Raw genomic sequence first — 17,689 nt, forward strand, 5'->3', positions numbered from 1 at the left:
GGTTACTTTGTTGTATAAACAAAACAAGGATATCTAATCCACAAAGGGATGTACCTTCCCTAAAATTATCATGGCCTGAAGATTGCAGTGGCTATACCGTCTAATGCATCATTTTCTCATTTTATTATAGTTGGAAACTCATGAGATGTGATTAATCCTGCACTATTTTCTGTTCTCTTTAACATATGGATCATGAAAATTAACTATCAGAGATTTAAATGTTATGTACTTTATAAAGTATAACACTTGCTATTGCTTTGTCCTTTAAAACAGTATGTAATTTGATTGGTTAATGATGGAGAAAAAATGGAATCATTTGCCCAATCCTCATTTAGAATACAGAAAAAAAAATCAGAAAGCATTGTATTTCACTAAATATACTAGCTATTAAATTCCACAATCGTGTTCTTGTTTTAAAAGTGGCAGTGACGAAAAGGCAGCATAGAATTATTCTATCCTTTGAACATGATTTATAGGAACTGTAAAATGGTGCTAAACAGACATATTTTACTAAAACTTTTAGGACAACTTTGAAAATAAAAAAAATATTTATTTGCAAAAATATATTAAAAACGTATACTCATTATGCTGGGTGATGATCAAAGTAATATATCTGTGGGGAGTAACTCCTTTAAGCCAACTAACTCTAAAGTCTATGAGCCAATCAATGGAAAGTGAGTCATGCTATGTAACTTAGTTTTATACACACCTTTTTTACAGTACGAAAGCATGGCTGCTATTCACACAATGACAAGCATCTACTTTTTCCAGTCACATATATGCTTTAGTTCCCAACTGCAGATGTTACTCCCTGGTAAACATACCCTTATGGAAATGTTAGTTTGAAGCACTGGTAATGAAACATGCATTTATTTTGACCAATAATAACAAGATACTTACTTGGCTACATTTCCACAAACCACCGCCCGTTGCTAAACCTTGGCTATACAATGTCAGAAGGGCATAAACATTTGCAAAATATTTGCCTTGCAAATATTATTTGCCATATGAATTTGACTCAAAAGATCATGAACACACTTGTACATATTTTTAAAATATGTCACCTGTCACTGTAAATGCAGTCTTCCTTTTTAACCTAATCTTAATGGGTGTGTGTGTGTGAGAGTGCATGTGAGAAGGGGGGAAGAGAGGGAGTGACTTGCTGTATTCAATGGGAAGTGTGTCTGTAATGAGCAATGTTACAAAGAGTGTGGCACTCTTATTAAAGTTGCTTCTCGACCATAATGACTGAAATTAAACCCCCTTGCTCCAGGCATTAGGAGGAATGCTGAAATAGTCTACCCTTGCTTATGCCTACTGATGAGCTTATTTCTCTCTTATTCTCCCAGAAGAGGTGATCTGGGGCCATTACCAGTGCCCATCATTCTAGTAACTTAGACACACTGATTCTCATTCATCTTGACCAATTCAGTACAAAAGTCACAGTACAGGTCTTCATTCTCCCTGGTTTTATTCAAGGACTTATTCAAAACATTCAAGGACTCTGTTGCATATAATTCCACTGGTCCATGAACAGGATGATATAAGTACATCCAGATGAAACCTCCTAACTCTAAATCTCAATGAGAAAAGATAAAATATGTGGTATCATTCCCTTTCCTACAAGATAAACCCTGATTTCCACATACAATTTGGCCAAACTCCTCTCCACATATTTATATGCTGGAGAAAAAAAAAGAACTTATTTTCCTAAGTGAAACAAAGCTTTCTTTTACACCTAACACATTAGTCTGGTGGCATTCTCACACCTTTAGTAGTTGCCTATTGCTACATAAGAAATTACCCACAAAATCTGTGACTTAAGACAACAAACACATATTTCTTGTGGTCTAGAGAACATTTATGGCATGAAAGTGAAATCCCTCCAAATCTGGTCAACTGAGCCTTTAGATAAGACTGCAGCCCTTCCCAACTGCTTGACTTCAACCTTAACTAGGTGCTCACTCATGCTGTTATTCGCAGGTCATGGTCCTCTGCCACATGGGCCTCTCCACAGAGCTCCTCCCCAGAATTGCAGTGGCTTCCCCTAGGATGAGCAATCCAGGAGAGAACAAGAAAAAGCACTCAAGATGAAAGCCACAGATATTTTTATCTCCCTATCTTGGAAATGACATCATATCAGATCATCAGTTCAAAATTCAGAATCATCATATAAGTCATTTCCATGTGTGCAGAGACTCTTGGGTGGGGCTCCTGAAGTACAGATTATATCTATCTGTAGACCCGTGTGAATAAAGAGATAAATCGTCTTTCCACCCGTACCAATTACAATAGAGGCTCAGGGTCCACCTAACTGCTATTGATATTCCTGTTTAAAAAGAGAGAAAATAGAAGGCACACAGTATCACTACTGAACTGAAATTCTGAAATCCAGCCAGGCAAATGTTGGGAGTTTCTTGATTAGGTCTCAAGATCTAGAAATAATTCTCCATAGCTCTTGGCTCTCCCAGCTAGACTCCTATTTCCAGCCCCTCTGGCAATTTTTCCTTTATCATGAATGGTATTATGTATTGGTAGCTGACCATTTTTCTCAGGCCTGCTCTTGCCAGTAAAATTCTGGGGTTTTAGGATCCTTCTTCATTCTTAATATTTTGTCCCCTTCAATCCAAGCTGGCGGATATTTCTGTAGCATTTCTTAAAGAATAAAAGCCTCCTTGGAATTCTCTTCAGGTTCACTCTATCAGACAAAAGCTATACCCACAAATCTCTTTGTGATAAGTCCTTCATAAAATCTCTATCATTTGATCAAGGGGATCTGTGAGGAATACCTTTATTCTCCTTAGAAAGCTATTTGTCTGTACAATATACTAATACACCATCTTAGATCTCTCCGAGGTTTTTTTATGGTATTGTGCACCTTTGGTTTCATCTTTGGAATGTGTTCTTCTGGCTAAGGCCTGGATTTAGTCTTTGCTTGAACACCATTTCTTAATTTAGCATCATTTGCCATATGTAGAAGCTAAGAATTTTCAAAACCATCACGATCTGACTTCTTAAGTTTAGTAATTTTTCCTCAGTTTACCACTTTCCTCTTGTGTTTTATGAAAAATATCAAGAAAGAACCAGAAGTACTTCCACCATTTTGCTTAGAAATCTCCTCTGCTAGATCATTCAGTTCATTAGGCACTTTTCCTACTTTCCAAGTTACTGCAGACAATAATGTTGCTAAATTTCTAGCACTATACAAGTATTTCCTTGTTTCCACTTTCCAATAATATTTACCTCATTTTCCTTTAAATCCTGATGAGCAACCTTATCTGAGACCATGAGTCTTCTATTAGTAACTGTAATTCACTTTCAACCTTCACTAAAACTCTCCTCAAAGCCTACTCCTTATTCTAAAACCACTTTTACAATTCAGGTTTTTATTTTAGTATTACCTCACTTCCATGTATCAAAATCTGTTTTATCTATTTTGATGTAACACAAATTACTCTCAAAATTTGGCATTTTAAAACAAAAAACATTTATTATCTGACAGTCTGTGGGTCAAATCTCATGCAGGCGCACTGGGTATCTGGGTGGCCACAGGCTAAGGGGAGATGGCCCCAGGAATGGGGGTGTGGAGAGGCGCCAAAGATGTCACCTGTGTGTGTCACCCCAGCAACCAGAACGATGTGCTCTTAAATACACACACACTAAGGATGCACAACACTGGTGCCAAAAAACAGGAAGGCAATTGGATGGGAGGGACAAATCCTCCCATCCGCTTCAATTGCTTGTTGGGGGTGGGGGGGGACAAGGGATTCCAGGGGAGCCTTTAAAAGGAGAGACAGTGGTAATACCACTCTCTTGGATCCTCCCTTCCTTCCAAATGGACAGCAGCTGGAGTTCCCAGCCTGGACCTTGGGTACTGGGTGGCCTAAGTGCTCCAGGGTTAGGCCTGGAGCACAGCAAGCTCCAGTAAGAGGGGAGGGCAGGAGGCTAGGGTGGTGGGATCAAGGAGGCATGGGGTCAAGAAGCCCATGCCCCTCCTCCATGTGGGAAGCCTCAGCGGCTGCTGCACACAGGTGGCCCACACCTCGTGTGGGCCTAGCAAGTTCTGTGCCCCTTCTCAGGTGGGAGGCTGTGGTGGCTGCTGCCCACCCATGGCCCAGGCCAGTGTGGGCCAGTCAGCTACAGCCCCAGTGCAGCTGGGGAGGGTCAGCCCACACCCTTCCCTGAGTGGTTTGGTCCTGACCCGGAGCATTGCAGGTACCAGAAGCAAAGCTGGTAAGAAGTGAGTGATGGGTTAGGGAGAGGAGATCAGGGCCTGACGATCTTAGGAGGCAGTGCACTGGGCAACAGGCCCTGCATCCCTTCCCCCTTCGAGAAGTCGAGGGAAACCGCTCTGGAGGCCCCCACCAGCAGCCTGCTCACTCCTCCAGCGGTAGTAGATCAAGTAATCTACTATGTATTTATCTAAATAAAACTTTCATTTTTCATTTCCACCCATTCTGTCTCTAGACCTATTGCCTATAGGTGTCAGGCAGTGGGATGCCACTGGTTGTTCCACTACAGAGCCACTCATAACACCGCAATCAACCTGTTGGTTCTGGCTGCAGGCTCATCTGACAGCTCAACTAGGGAAACTTCTTATTTATGTGGTTGTTAGAAAGCCTCTAGAGAGCTTCCTAATGAATGGCAGGCACTTTTTTCCAAGCAGAGCAAACCAAGAGAGAGCAGCCAAAACAGAAACCACAATTTTTTATAACATGATCTTAAAAAGAACATCCCATCACTTCTGTCACAGTATATTCATTAGAAGAAAATAAGTCCAGCCCATATATAAGGAAAAGAATTACATAGGGAGCAATGCCAGGGTACGGAGATCATTGGGGGCCACCAAGAGGCTGCCTACCACAAGAAATCGGTTTCATTAAGAAATGGATTTATATGATCTAAGATGGCAGCAGAGTAGGTGGGAGCTACACTCACCTCCTTGCAAGACCAAACTGGAATTACATCTAAAATACAGAGCAATCAATCTGAATAACCAACTGAAGACTAGCTGAAGGGAAGGCTTGTAACCAAGGACTTATGGAAGAAGCCACATTGAAACTAATAGGAAGGGCAGAGACATGAAAAGGGCAGCCCTACTCCCACTGGTGACAGCAGATTCCAGAGGGATATCTCAAAGTTTCCCCCTGAGGAGTGTAGGGTCTCAACCCTGTGCCAGTATACCCAGCCCAGAGCACCAGAGCCGGGAAGAGGATTCCACATAACAGCTGGCTGTGAAAATCTGCAGGGATCCTATCCACCAAGAAGAGACACAATTACCCTCTTAAAAGGCCAATGCACAAAATCTCATTCACAGTCACTCACTCTGAGCTCTGGTGCAAGGAGAGTGAAGCACACCAGAGACTCATGAGAAAAGATCGGGTTTGCATCTCTGGAAAGAGAGCTAAAGAGACAAGGTCAGGATCCCTGTGCTGAGTCCTTCTCCCACACCACAGACACCATCTTTCTTGGGTGGAGTACCACCCTCCTTAAAGCATCAACCTTGAAGAACAAAATAGCCCCATCCTCTGGATTAGCTGTCATCCCACACTGCAGAGCTGACAACTTGCTGAGGAGTCTACTGCCTGGGCAGGGGTGTAGAGGTCTGGACAGACTCAGGGGATGTCAGTAGCTGAGGTGTGTGGCTCTGGGGAGGGGTCGCAGCTCCCTGCTTCCTGCAAATCTGGCTGGCACTCCCCCTCATGAAAGATCAACTAGCCCTATCCTCTTAATTCCCAGTGTCACTGCCTTGCTGAACTCTGGCTCCTGGCCAAATCTGGGACTGGTGGCATTTAGGGTAGGGGCCATTTTTCCCTTGCATGCCTGACTAGTGCAGAGCCCTCCTTTCACATGACCAAATCTTGGTCTGTTTGGGCCTGATTAACTCTACTGGTCTCACTCTGATGATTTCCTGATATCACCACCCTACTACAAAGGGTCTGTGTGTGGCAGCTAGACTTGGGATACATTGGGACTTTTCCTTCTCATTTTTTAAAGATTTTATTTATTTATTTTTAGAGAGGGGAAGGAGGGAGAGGAACATCAATGTGTGGTTGCCTCTTGCATACCCCCTACTGGGGATCTGGCCCACAATCCAGGCATGTGCCCTGACTAGGAATTGAACTGGTGACCTTTTGGTTCATAGGCCAGCACTCAATCCACTGAGCAACACCAGCCAGGGCTACAACACTGGGACTTCTCTTGAGTGGCTTCAGACCAAGCCCTGGCACCAAGATTGAACCTGTATCAATCTGATGAATACAACTTGCCCCTAACTGGTGACTCACTAAGAAAACCTTCCTCATGCAATTCAAGTACTACCAGAGGCTCTTGTAGTCACTGAATCTAACAGACAAGCTGAAAAGTGTGGAAACAGGTAGAGGTGGATCTTGGGATGCCTAGGGCCTTTTGCTGACCTGCCCCCAGGCTCGGTGCTGATGGAAGCCAGAGTTGGGACACAGCTTAGTTCTTACCATGCACACCCAGACTCAGCAGAGGAAACCACAAACTACGGATTGTTTTGTACCTCCAAATAGGTTGCCCGAGGCCAGTCACAGGCAACATCTGACATTGACGTGCACCAGAGTCCCTCTCAAAAGGCCCCAGAAGCAACACACCTAGTAGCCAACTTCTGAAAATATTAGAATTGGATCCAATTAGCTTCATAAGCAACATACCCAAAGGGAGATCTCAGCAGCAACACACTCTGCTGAGGTAAATTTTGCTTCATGTGGTAAGCACCTGCACAGCAGCTTATACACTGTGGTCAAGATCGATCTCATAGTCAGCCAGAATGAGGGTCAAATCCATGCGCAGATGGGCCAATAGCAATTAGGACTCAATTACAACAGGAAGGCTCACAAAACTCACACAAGGAAATTTCCTGGCGCACCCAGTTGAGGTGGTGAAGGAGACTGCGCCATTGGATTCCACAGGATACCTACTGCATAAGATCACCCTACCAAGACTGCAAGACACAAAATATCTAACTAATACATAAAAACAAACACAAAAAGGAAGCCAAAGGGAGGGGCAAGAAACATGCCCCAAATGAAGGAACAAGAGCCTCCAAACAAAGAGCTAAATGAAATGGAGGCAAGCAATTTATCAGATATAGAGTTCAAAAAAAAAAAAAGATTTATAAGGATGCTCAAAAAACGTAGAACTACAAGGAACTTAGAGAGAATTACAATAGCAGAAAAAATAACACAGAAGCCATAAAAAAAAAACAGTCAGAATTGAAAAACGCAATATCTGAAATGAAGAATACACTAGAAGGAATAAACAGTAGGTTGGATGAAGGAAAAGATCAAATCAATTTGAAAGACAAAGTAGCAGAAAACACCCAGTCAGAGCAGCAAAAAGAAAATAATTTAAATGAAGATAGTTTAAGGGAACTTTGGGACAACATGAAAAGTAACAACACCTGTATCATAGGGATACCAGAAAGAGAAGAGCGTACAGAATAGAAATCCTATTTGAAGAAACAATGACTGAAAACCTTCCTAACATGGTGAAGGCAAAAGACACATAAGTCCAGGAAGCACAGAGAGTCCTAAACAAGATGAACTCAAAGAAGCCCACCCCAAGACATATCATAAATGAAATGCCAAAGGTTAAAGACAAAGAGAGAATCTTAAGGCAGCAAGATAAGGACAGATATCTATAAGGAGCTTCTGTAAGACTGTCAGCTGATTTCTCAACTATTCTTCTTTAAGAAGAGGAAGAAGAAAACAAAAAAAGAGGAACACTGTTAGAAAGAATAAAATGGCAATAAATATGTACCTATCAATAACCTCTTTAATTGTAAATGGCTTAAGTACTCCAATCAAAAGACAGGGTAGCTGAATGGATAAGAAAACAAGACCTATATATAGGCAGTCTACAAGAGACCCACCTCAGAAATAAACATAAACACAGACTAAAAGTACAGGGAGGGGAAAAGATATTTCATGCAAACAGAAATTAAAAAAGCCAAGGTAGAAAAGCAATTTTAAAACAAAGTCTATAATAAGAGACAAAGAGGAAACACAACATAAAGATAAAGGGATCAATTCAATAACAACATATAACCCTTGTAAACATTCAAGTACACAACAAAGAAGCACCTAAATATATAAAATAAAATTTTATGAACATAAAGGAAAGATCAACAGCGATATAATCACAGTAGGGGATTTTAACACTCCAGTGACATCAATGGATAGATCTTCCAAACAGAAAGTCAACAAGAAAAGAGCAGCCTGAAATGACACACTAAATCCAATACATATAATTGGTATCTTCATAGAATTTCACACCAAAGAATATAGATTCTTTTCAAGTACACATGGAATGTTTTCTTGGATAGACCACATAGGAGGACACAAAAATATTCTCAATAAATTTAAGAAGATTGAAATTATACCAAGCATTTCCTCTAAGCCATAATGCTAAGAAACTAGAAATCAATCACAAGAAAAAAACTGAAAAATACACAAATACATAGAGGCTAAATAACATGTTCCTAGACAATGAGATCAAAGAAGAAATCAAAAGATACCTTGAAACAAATGACAATGAGAATACATCAATCCAAAACCTGTGGGACACAGAGAAAGCAATGCTGAGATGGGAATTCATAGCAATATAGGCCTGCCTCAAGAAGCAAGAAAAATATCAAATCAACTAACTTTATACTTAGACAACCTAGAAAAATAAAAATTAAGCTCAAAGTGAGATAAAGAAAGGAAATGAAGATCAGAGCAGAAATAAACTAAATACAGTCTAAAAAAGCAGTGCAAAAGAAATAATGAAACAAAGAGGTAGTTCTTTGATAAGATAAACAAGACCGACAAATAATTAACCAGACTCATCATGAAAAAATAAAGAGAGAAGACCAAAATAAATAAAATTAAAAATGAAAAAGGAAAAGTAACCACTGGCACTACATAAATGAAAAGAATTGTAAGAAAATGTTATGAACAACTATATACCAACAAATTGGACAATTTGAGTGAAGTGGATAAATTCCTAGAAACATACAATCTTTCAAAACTGAATTAGGAAGAATCAGAAAATCTGAATAGACCAATTAAAACTAATGAAATTAAAGCAGTTATCAAAAAACTCCCAACAAACAAAAGTCCTGGACCAGATGGCTTCACAGGTTAATTTTACCAAACATTCAAAGAACTAACACCTATGTTTCTCAAACTATTCCAAACAATTTAAGAGGAGGGAAGACTCCCAAGCTCATTTTATGATTCCAGCATTATTCTAATTGCAAAACCATATAAAGATACCACAAAGAAAGGAAATTATAGGCCAATATACCTGAAAAAAATGCTAAAATCCTGAACAAAATATTAGCAAACTGGATACAGCAAACTATGAAAAGTATTATACACCATGACCAAGTGGGATTTATTGCTGAATGTATGGTTGGTACAATATCTGCAATCAACAAACGAGATAAGACATGAAAGATATAAATCATACGATCATATCAGAAGAGGAAGAAAAAGAATTTGATAAAATTCAGTACCCATTTATAATAAATCTCAGCAAAGTGGGAAAAGAGGGAACATACCACAACATAATAAAGGCCACATGTGACAAATCCACAGCCAACATTATAGGCAATGTGCAAAAACTAAAAGCATTTTCCCTGAGATTGGGAACATGACAGGGATGTCCAGTTTTACTGCTTTTATTCAATATAGCCCTGAAGTTCCTAGCCACAGCAATCAGACAAGAAGAAGAAGTAAAAGCCAGGTAAATTAAAAATGAAGAAGTGAAACTGTCATTATTTTCAGGTGACATGATATGATATATAAGGAACCCTAAAGATTCCACCAAAAAACTACTAGAACTGATCAAAGAATTCAGGAAAGTGGCAGGATACAAAATTAATTTGCATGTTATCAGTTGCACTTTTATACAACAATAATAAACTGTCAGTAAAAGAAACTAAGAAAACAATCTCATTAAAATTACATTAAAGAAAATACCTTGGAATAAATTTAACTAATGATGTAAAAGTCCTGCACTCAGAAAATTATAAGACACTAAATAAAGAAACTGAAGAAGATACAACTAAGTGGAAGTATATTTTGTGTTCATGAATAGGAAAAATTTATATCATAAAATGTCCATGCTACCCAAAGCAATCTACAGATTCAACATAATTCCTATCAAGATACAAATGATGTAGTTTACAGAACTAGAAAGAATATTCTAAGAATTTATATGGGCCCACAGAAGAACCAGAATAGCCACAGTAATATTGAGAAAGTAGCACAATGTTGGAAGTTACCATGTCACATGATATCAAACTACACTATAAGGCCATAGTAATCAAAACAGCATGGTACTGGCATAAAAACAGACGCATAGATCAATGGAACAGAATAGAGAGCCCAGAAATAAAACCATGACTTTATGGTCAATTAATATTTGACACAGGAGGCAAAAACATACAATGGAATAAATACAGTTTATTCAATAAATAGTGTTGGGAAAATTGAACAGATATATGCAAAAAAAGAAAGAAAGAAAGAAAGAAACTAGACCACCATCTTACACCACACACAAGAATGAACTCCAAATGGGTGTAAGTCTTAAATGTAAGACTTGAAACTATAAAATTCTAAAAGAAAAGATAAGCAGCAAAATCTCAGACATTAATCATAGCAATATTTTTTTCTGATATATCTCCTTGGGCAGGGGACACAAAAGAGAAATGAACAAATGGAACTACATCAAACTAAAAAGTTTTTTCACAGCAAAGAATCATTAACAAAAAGAAAAAACAACCCACTGAAGAGAACATATTCACCAATGATACATCTTATAAAGGGTTAATATCCCAAATTTATAAAGAAATTTTATAACTCAACACCAAAACAATTAAAAAATAAAAAAATAAGCCAATTAAAATATGTGCAGAGAACCTGAATAGATACTTCTCCAAAAATAACATACAGATGGCCAATAGACATATGAAAAGATACGCAACAGCATTAGCCATCAGAAAGATGCAAATTAAGACCCTAATGACATGTCCCCTCACACCTGCTCAAGTGGTTATCATTAATAAATCAACAAACAACAAGTGTTGGGGAGGATGTGGAGAAAAGGGAACCCTCAACCACTGTTGGTGGGAATGCAGACTGGTTCAACCACTGTGGGGGAAATAGGGAGTTTCCTCAAATATTTAAGAATGGAACTGCCCAGCAATTCCACTTCTTGGAATATATCTGAAGAAACCTGAAATATTATTTTGAAAGAATATATGCACTCCTATGTACATTACAGCATTATTTACAAAACCCAACATTTGGAAGCAGCCCCTAGTGCCCATCAGTAAATGAGTAGATAAAAAAGCTATGGTAATAGCTTTTTTCACACAATATAATACTACTCAGCAACAAAAAAAGAAATTTTTCCCTTTTGTGACAGCATGGATGGACTTGGAGAGTATTATTCTAATTGAAATAAGCCACTCAGAGAAAGACAAATACCATGTAATTTGATTTATATGTGGAATCTAATGAACCGAATTAACTAACAAAGTAGAAACAGACTCATAGACACAGAGAAAAGACTTCCAGCTCTTAGAGGGGATGGGGACTGTGAGGCTGGGTGAAAACTTGAAGGGATTAAGCAAAAAAGAAAACAACAACAACAAAAAACTAATAAATGCCTACCTCAGTATGTGAGTACAGGAGGGCGAGGGAGGTGGGAGAAGTAGAAGAGGGTCAAGGGAGGGTAAATGATGACGGAAAGAGCCTTGACTTTGGATGGTGAACACACAATATACAGACAATGTATTATAGAATGGTACAGTTGAAACCTATATAATTTTATTAACCAGTGTAACCCCAATAAAAAAATTTAAAAAGAAATGGATTTGTATCTTAATTCAAGAAATACCACCACTAAGGTGTCTGAAGAGCTTAGTAATAGAGTGAATGAGTCAAGAAGAAAACTATCTTGGACATCTAGTCCCATTGAGCCTTCAGATGCCTCCAACTCCGGCTACCCTGAGAGACTCCTAGTGAGGACTTCCCAGCTCTTCCTAGTCAACCAATAAAACCATGATAATTAATTAATTATCATTCTAAGTTTTGAGGGAGTTTATCATCCCATAACAGATAACCAAACTCTAACCCAATCTTGCCTTGTACCCATTGAGTCAGAACAGCGAAGCCCTGGCCGGGGTGGCTCAATTGGTTGCAGCAGTGTCCCGTGACTGAAAGGTTGAGGATTCATTTCCCAAGCCAGGCACAAACAGGAGGCAACCAATCGGTGTTTCTCTCTCCCATCGATGTTTCTCTCTCTCCCTTCCTCTTTTGATTGCTCTCTCCCTAAAAGCAATGAAAAAATGTCCTCAGGTGAGGGTTAAAACAAACAAACAAAAAGAACAATGAAGATTCACAGTACTATTTTAATGGTCCATAGTATCAGATGTCTACTGTGACCAGAGTAGGCATCGTGCTCACAGTAGGCATCTCTGCCACTAGAGCATACAAGATGAGATAGTGTCAATGAACCTTTCTTCTGCACGTTAATGGAAGAGCAAGTCAGCACATTCGCCTTTGCTGTCATCTTCCTTAGATTGCAATTGACCATTCTCTATGTGGATTTATTCTGTCTGGTTGTTAATGTGGTCCCTCATTAGAACAAAGGCAAACTCTATTACTGAATTGAATTTTGTTCCTGGCCTAGAGAATGCTTTGTCTTTGAAATAATCTAATCTTACCCTAGTAAGTCTATAACTTCATGTACCATACGTTAATTTTGTGCCTTATTTACAGTATCTATCCTAAGTTCCCATTTTGGACACATCACCTCCAAAGACAAAACAATGCAAAACAAGCAAAAAGACAGTGAAATATTAATAAATGTCACATTGACAGTAGTATCAGAGAATTTAAATAAATTGATATTCAAATAGATAAATCCTAGATGCAATTTTGAGAAGAAACAAATTTTTATTCAATTAAAAATAAAATAAAATTCCATTAAAACAAAACTGTTTTTTAAAAGGTACTTATTTTATGCATACTTAGTGTAAAATAATTTATTAAAGCAGGTAGTGGAGAATGTCTTAAAACACTTTTATTTTACTATTCAGGGCAATGTACTTCATTTACTTGAGCCAAGGGATTTGGCCATTACGGTGATGTAAAACATCACATGATGTTTACAAGAAAGTCTTCTTTAACCTCAAATTCAATTACTGCAATAGAAATAAATTGGTACTGAAAATGTGACTGTATACTATTTCCTGATTTATCTAAAATCACCCAAGAATATCTTCTTACAGGAAAGCAGTCATGAAGTATAATCTACAAAGCACCAAATTCATCAAGGTTTTGTTTTTGTTTGCTTTGCTTTCCATATATAACATTTCAGGTTTGGCTTTTTGTTGTATTATATTGCCTCATAATACGTAATTAAGAACTGATTCACATCCTGAATCTAGGGGATCTTCATAGTTCTCAGGTCTCCCCTGGCCACCCCCAGGAAAGAATGGTACAGAGAAGGAACTAACCTAGAAACTTCCTTTCTCAGACAGTTCTATGGAGCAAAAGACAAAACCCAAGGAAGATAGCCAGTGACAGAAAATTCAAGTCATTACAAAGGGTCATTAGTCCCTCAGAACCCAGCACAGTGGACAACTTAGAGGTTGGCATCAGAATGGTGAACAAACTCAAGGTATAAAATAGTTTGGTGGCAGCTACAAATTGCTGAGAGTCCAGATCACAAAGATTCCCCCAGTTAGAAGTTCATTCATTCATTTATTCATTCGTTATTTCAAAAATATTTGTTGACTACCTACTGTATGTGAGGCACAGTTTAGAAGCTGGAGATAGAAGAATGAACAAGACACAGTATTTGCCTTTAAAAAATAGACTATGCAGCTTAACTAGGGTTATAAGTAAGTGAACAGTCAATTAAACTCAGTGAGGGGTAAAAGAGCAGATAGAACACATTTTTAGTTGGTAAAGGACAAATTACTGGAAAGATGCCTTTAAAATTTTGCTCAGGTGAGAACATTAGAATATACATACTTATATATCCTCACCTGAGGATATGTTATCAGTTTTAGAAAGAGAGGAAGGGAAGGAGGGGTGGGGAGAGAAAGATAGAAACATTGATCAATTGCCTCCTGTTCACGCCTCCAACAGGGGATCAAACCTACAACCTAGGTATGTGCCCTGACCAGGAATCCAATTCGCAACCTTTTGGTGTACGGGACAACACTCCAACCAACTGAGTCACATGGTCAGGGCCTATATAATATATTTAACATCAGAGTGGATTTAGAAATGATTTAGACAAATTCTCATTATTCTTCAAGCTGAAGAGATTCATTTGGCTCACACACCTCTGTGTCTCCTGCCCCATGAAAATAACTTTATGCAGTGTACTGCCTCTGCTTTAAGAGCTCTTAAGTTCCATTTCTTCTCTACTTACCCACTTCCAGCACTCAACATCTCTCATCTAGAATATCATGACAACCTCCTTTGCAACCGCCCTGCCTGTCCTCTCTCCTCACTCCAATCAGTTCTCCATACACTGCCAATGGTATTCGGAAAAATGCAAGTTTAGTCACATGATTTTCCCACTTTAAAAGACTTTCTAGCATTGCAAGTGGCCAAAATAATAATAATAATAATAATAATAATAATAATAATAATAAATCAAAACAAGGAGCTTTATACATAATGTCTTTATTTCAGCTCAATGTATTCAAAATCCACCCAACCAGCCAGCCAGCCAGCCAGCCATCTATCCATCTGCCCATCTATTTCAAAAGCATGAATTGAAGTGTCTGGGACCCCTGCTAGGCACTGAAAATATAAAGGCAATATAAATTTCCATTTTCAAGGTGTGTCTGGTTCAGTGACCTCAAATTATCTCTTCAGCCTCATCTCTCATCAGTCTTCCAAACTCCCGCTGACCTGATTCACATAAAAAAGTCCACATCCCCAGTTCCAGCCACACTAACTTTCTCATCTATCCCCAAATATTCCACTCTCCTTTGTGATTCTGCACCTTTTTATATGTGGTCTCATGTCCTGGAATATTCATATCCATTTCCACCTCTTCAGGAACACTTTAAAATATAGTCATAGGTAGTCTTTAAAAATCCAGCATATATATGGCCACTGTATGAGTTATATATTGTTGTTCTCAGGAACATTTTATAGATTAAAATACTGAAACCCAGAGATTAAAGACTGGTCCAAGGTTGCACAGCTAATAAATGTCAGAGCCAGAATTTGAGGACGGTTCCTCGGACTTCAGATTCAGTGCCCTATCCTACACAACTTTTTTCAACCCAACCTTTGCACCCTTCTATCTGAGTCATTAGTCTGAGGAAGTTCAGGAATTCCTATTTTTCCCAAGCATCAGAGGTGGTCTCTAGATTACTTCAGTCTACTTGGCAAATCATGTTTCATCAAATGAACAGTAGGTTCATACCTGTATTCTGCTTCCACTTAAGATAATAATGCTCCACAAAAATGTGAGCATGTTTTCTCTCCGCATGTTTCTCCACGTGCAAAAGCCTGACTGAATTACTTGAAGTTCTCCGTATGTTTCTTCTCACTCTCAGTCCTTTGCTCAAATTATTACCTCTACCCATAATAATCTATCATGTCTAATGCCCTCCTTCTTCCCATGGAGGCCTACTCCCCCTTCCATCAGAATCTAGCACAAGATTCGGCACAAAGGATAGTTTCTGTGAAAATATGTCAAAGGAATGACATATGTCCTTGAAAGTTTTCATGTGGACTTTCAACTTTATTTTGTGATAAATGCAAGTGAACCTTCTGACGTTGCCTTCAAACGTGGCATCTGATAACAAGAGTCCCTTACAAAAATAAACTGACATGAAGGGGTTATGTATGCAAACTGTATCAAGCAAAAAACCCTAAATTCTAAACAAGAACATAATGTTGTAGGTAAATCTTTGAACCGAATAACTTCAAGTCCAATTTTATTATAACTGCATTCTGCAGTTTAAAGGCAAGTTCCAAATTTACCTTGTAGAAAACATCATGAAAATTTTACATATCTATAAATAAAATTCTCTGAGGAGAAAGGGGCTTTAGGAAAGATATGACTGTATTTTATGAGCCAGCACAAACTGCTGAAGAGAAATTCATTAAAATTTACTTCTAACTTCTCTAAGAGTTCATGCTTTGAAAGCCATTTATTCTACCTCAGAAATCTTTTGGTTATTTTTCTTTCCAATATCATTTAACACGTCCATCCTTAGTGGGAGCTGTGCAGGGCAAGGCCGTTGGATGAAGAAAGTGTTCGGTGTCTGTGCTGTCCAACAGGTTGTGGCCACTATGCACTTGAAATATGGCTCCTGTGACTAAAACACTGTAAGCTTAAACCATTTAATTTCAATAAGTTTAAACGTGGGTATAAATAACCACATGTGGCTAGTAGCTATCATATTGACTAGCAGATCTAGCATTTATACTCTACTTTTCCAAATTTCTGAACCTGTAGTCAGATGTCATTTTGGGGTGTAGTTTTCCACACTGATGAGTAAACAGGAGCCCTCCAAATAGGCAGCATTGTGTATTCTATTTATCATACTCTAGAAGGGCCCATTTACTTTATTTTTACATTATTTCATTTCAAAAATAATCAGAAGTAATTTTATTTAAATACATAATATATATCTTGCTATAGATAATATAAAGTTGACACAACACAGTTGCCAGCAGGTTGTCTATAAATTCAGGAGAAACTTATGTATTGCATTATTACTTCTCTCTAGAATAGTAAGTTTAAATATTACATATGTTTATATATATTTATCAAATGTACAACTATGAAAAGTGTTATGGCATACAAGTTCATAGTACTATGGGGCCCTCTACTAGGGAAGAAACATGAAGATGAGGTAGATTCGGCAAAGGAGGGAAGTGAAAGCATTCAGGCAGACTGAACAGCACGTGGAAACGTCCTGTGGTGGGCAGGAGCATGATGAAGTACAAGGAGGTAAAGAAGCTTATTATGGCTGTTGTACTGGGACAATGAAGGACCTTGTGGACTATTTTAAGGAGTCTTCTTTCATCATCTTTTAGAGTACCAGAAAGCCACTACGAAGATTTTAGCATTGAAAAGATCACTTTGACTTCAGTAGACTGGAGTTCAGTGTCAGTGCTTGTGTTTGTAAGCAGACTACTTAGGAGGCTGTATCAGGCATGTAGGAAAGGTGTGGTAGACACGTTCAGCTAGAGCATTGGTGGTGGGTGTGAAGAAAAGTGTATGGATTGGAGATGGACATAGGAAGTGTGGTAAAGGAAAAACAAACACCAGAATCACTTCTAATAGTTTGGCCGAGAAACTAGGTGAATGGTGGTATTATTTATTAAAAGAATGATTGCATTTTATTTCACTGGTGAATAGGGATAGAAAGAATGAGTAAATTGTTGAAGTTCCACCCTGAGATTTTAAGGCAATGGGTGAACATATTAGCTTTGCATTCAGGAGATGGAAGAGAATGAGAAATAATTGTAAATATTGGAAGAAATTAAACCGTGGGGATGGACCAGATTGTCTGTAGAGTATGAAGTGGAGATTGTCTCAAGCATGTGAAATCTACCTTCAATGGACAGTTAGAAGATGAGTCTGCAGATGCAGAACACCTAGAGAAGTTCTTAGAAATTAG

This window comes from Desmodus rotundus, chromosome 1 (genome assembly GCF_022682495.2).
Source record: "Desmodus rotundus isolate HL8 chromosome 1, HLdesRot8A.1, whole genome shotgun sequence".
In the NCBI taxonomy this organism is placed as follows: Eukaryota; Metazoa; Chordata; class Mammalia; order Chiroptera; family Phyllostomidae; genus Desmodus; species Desmodus rotundus.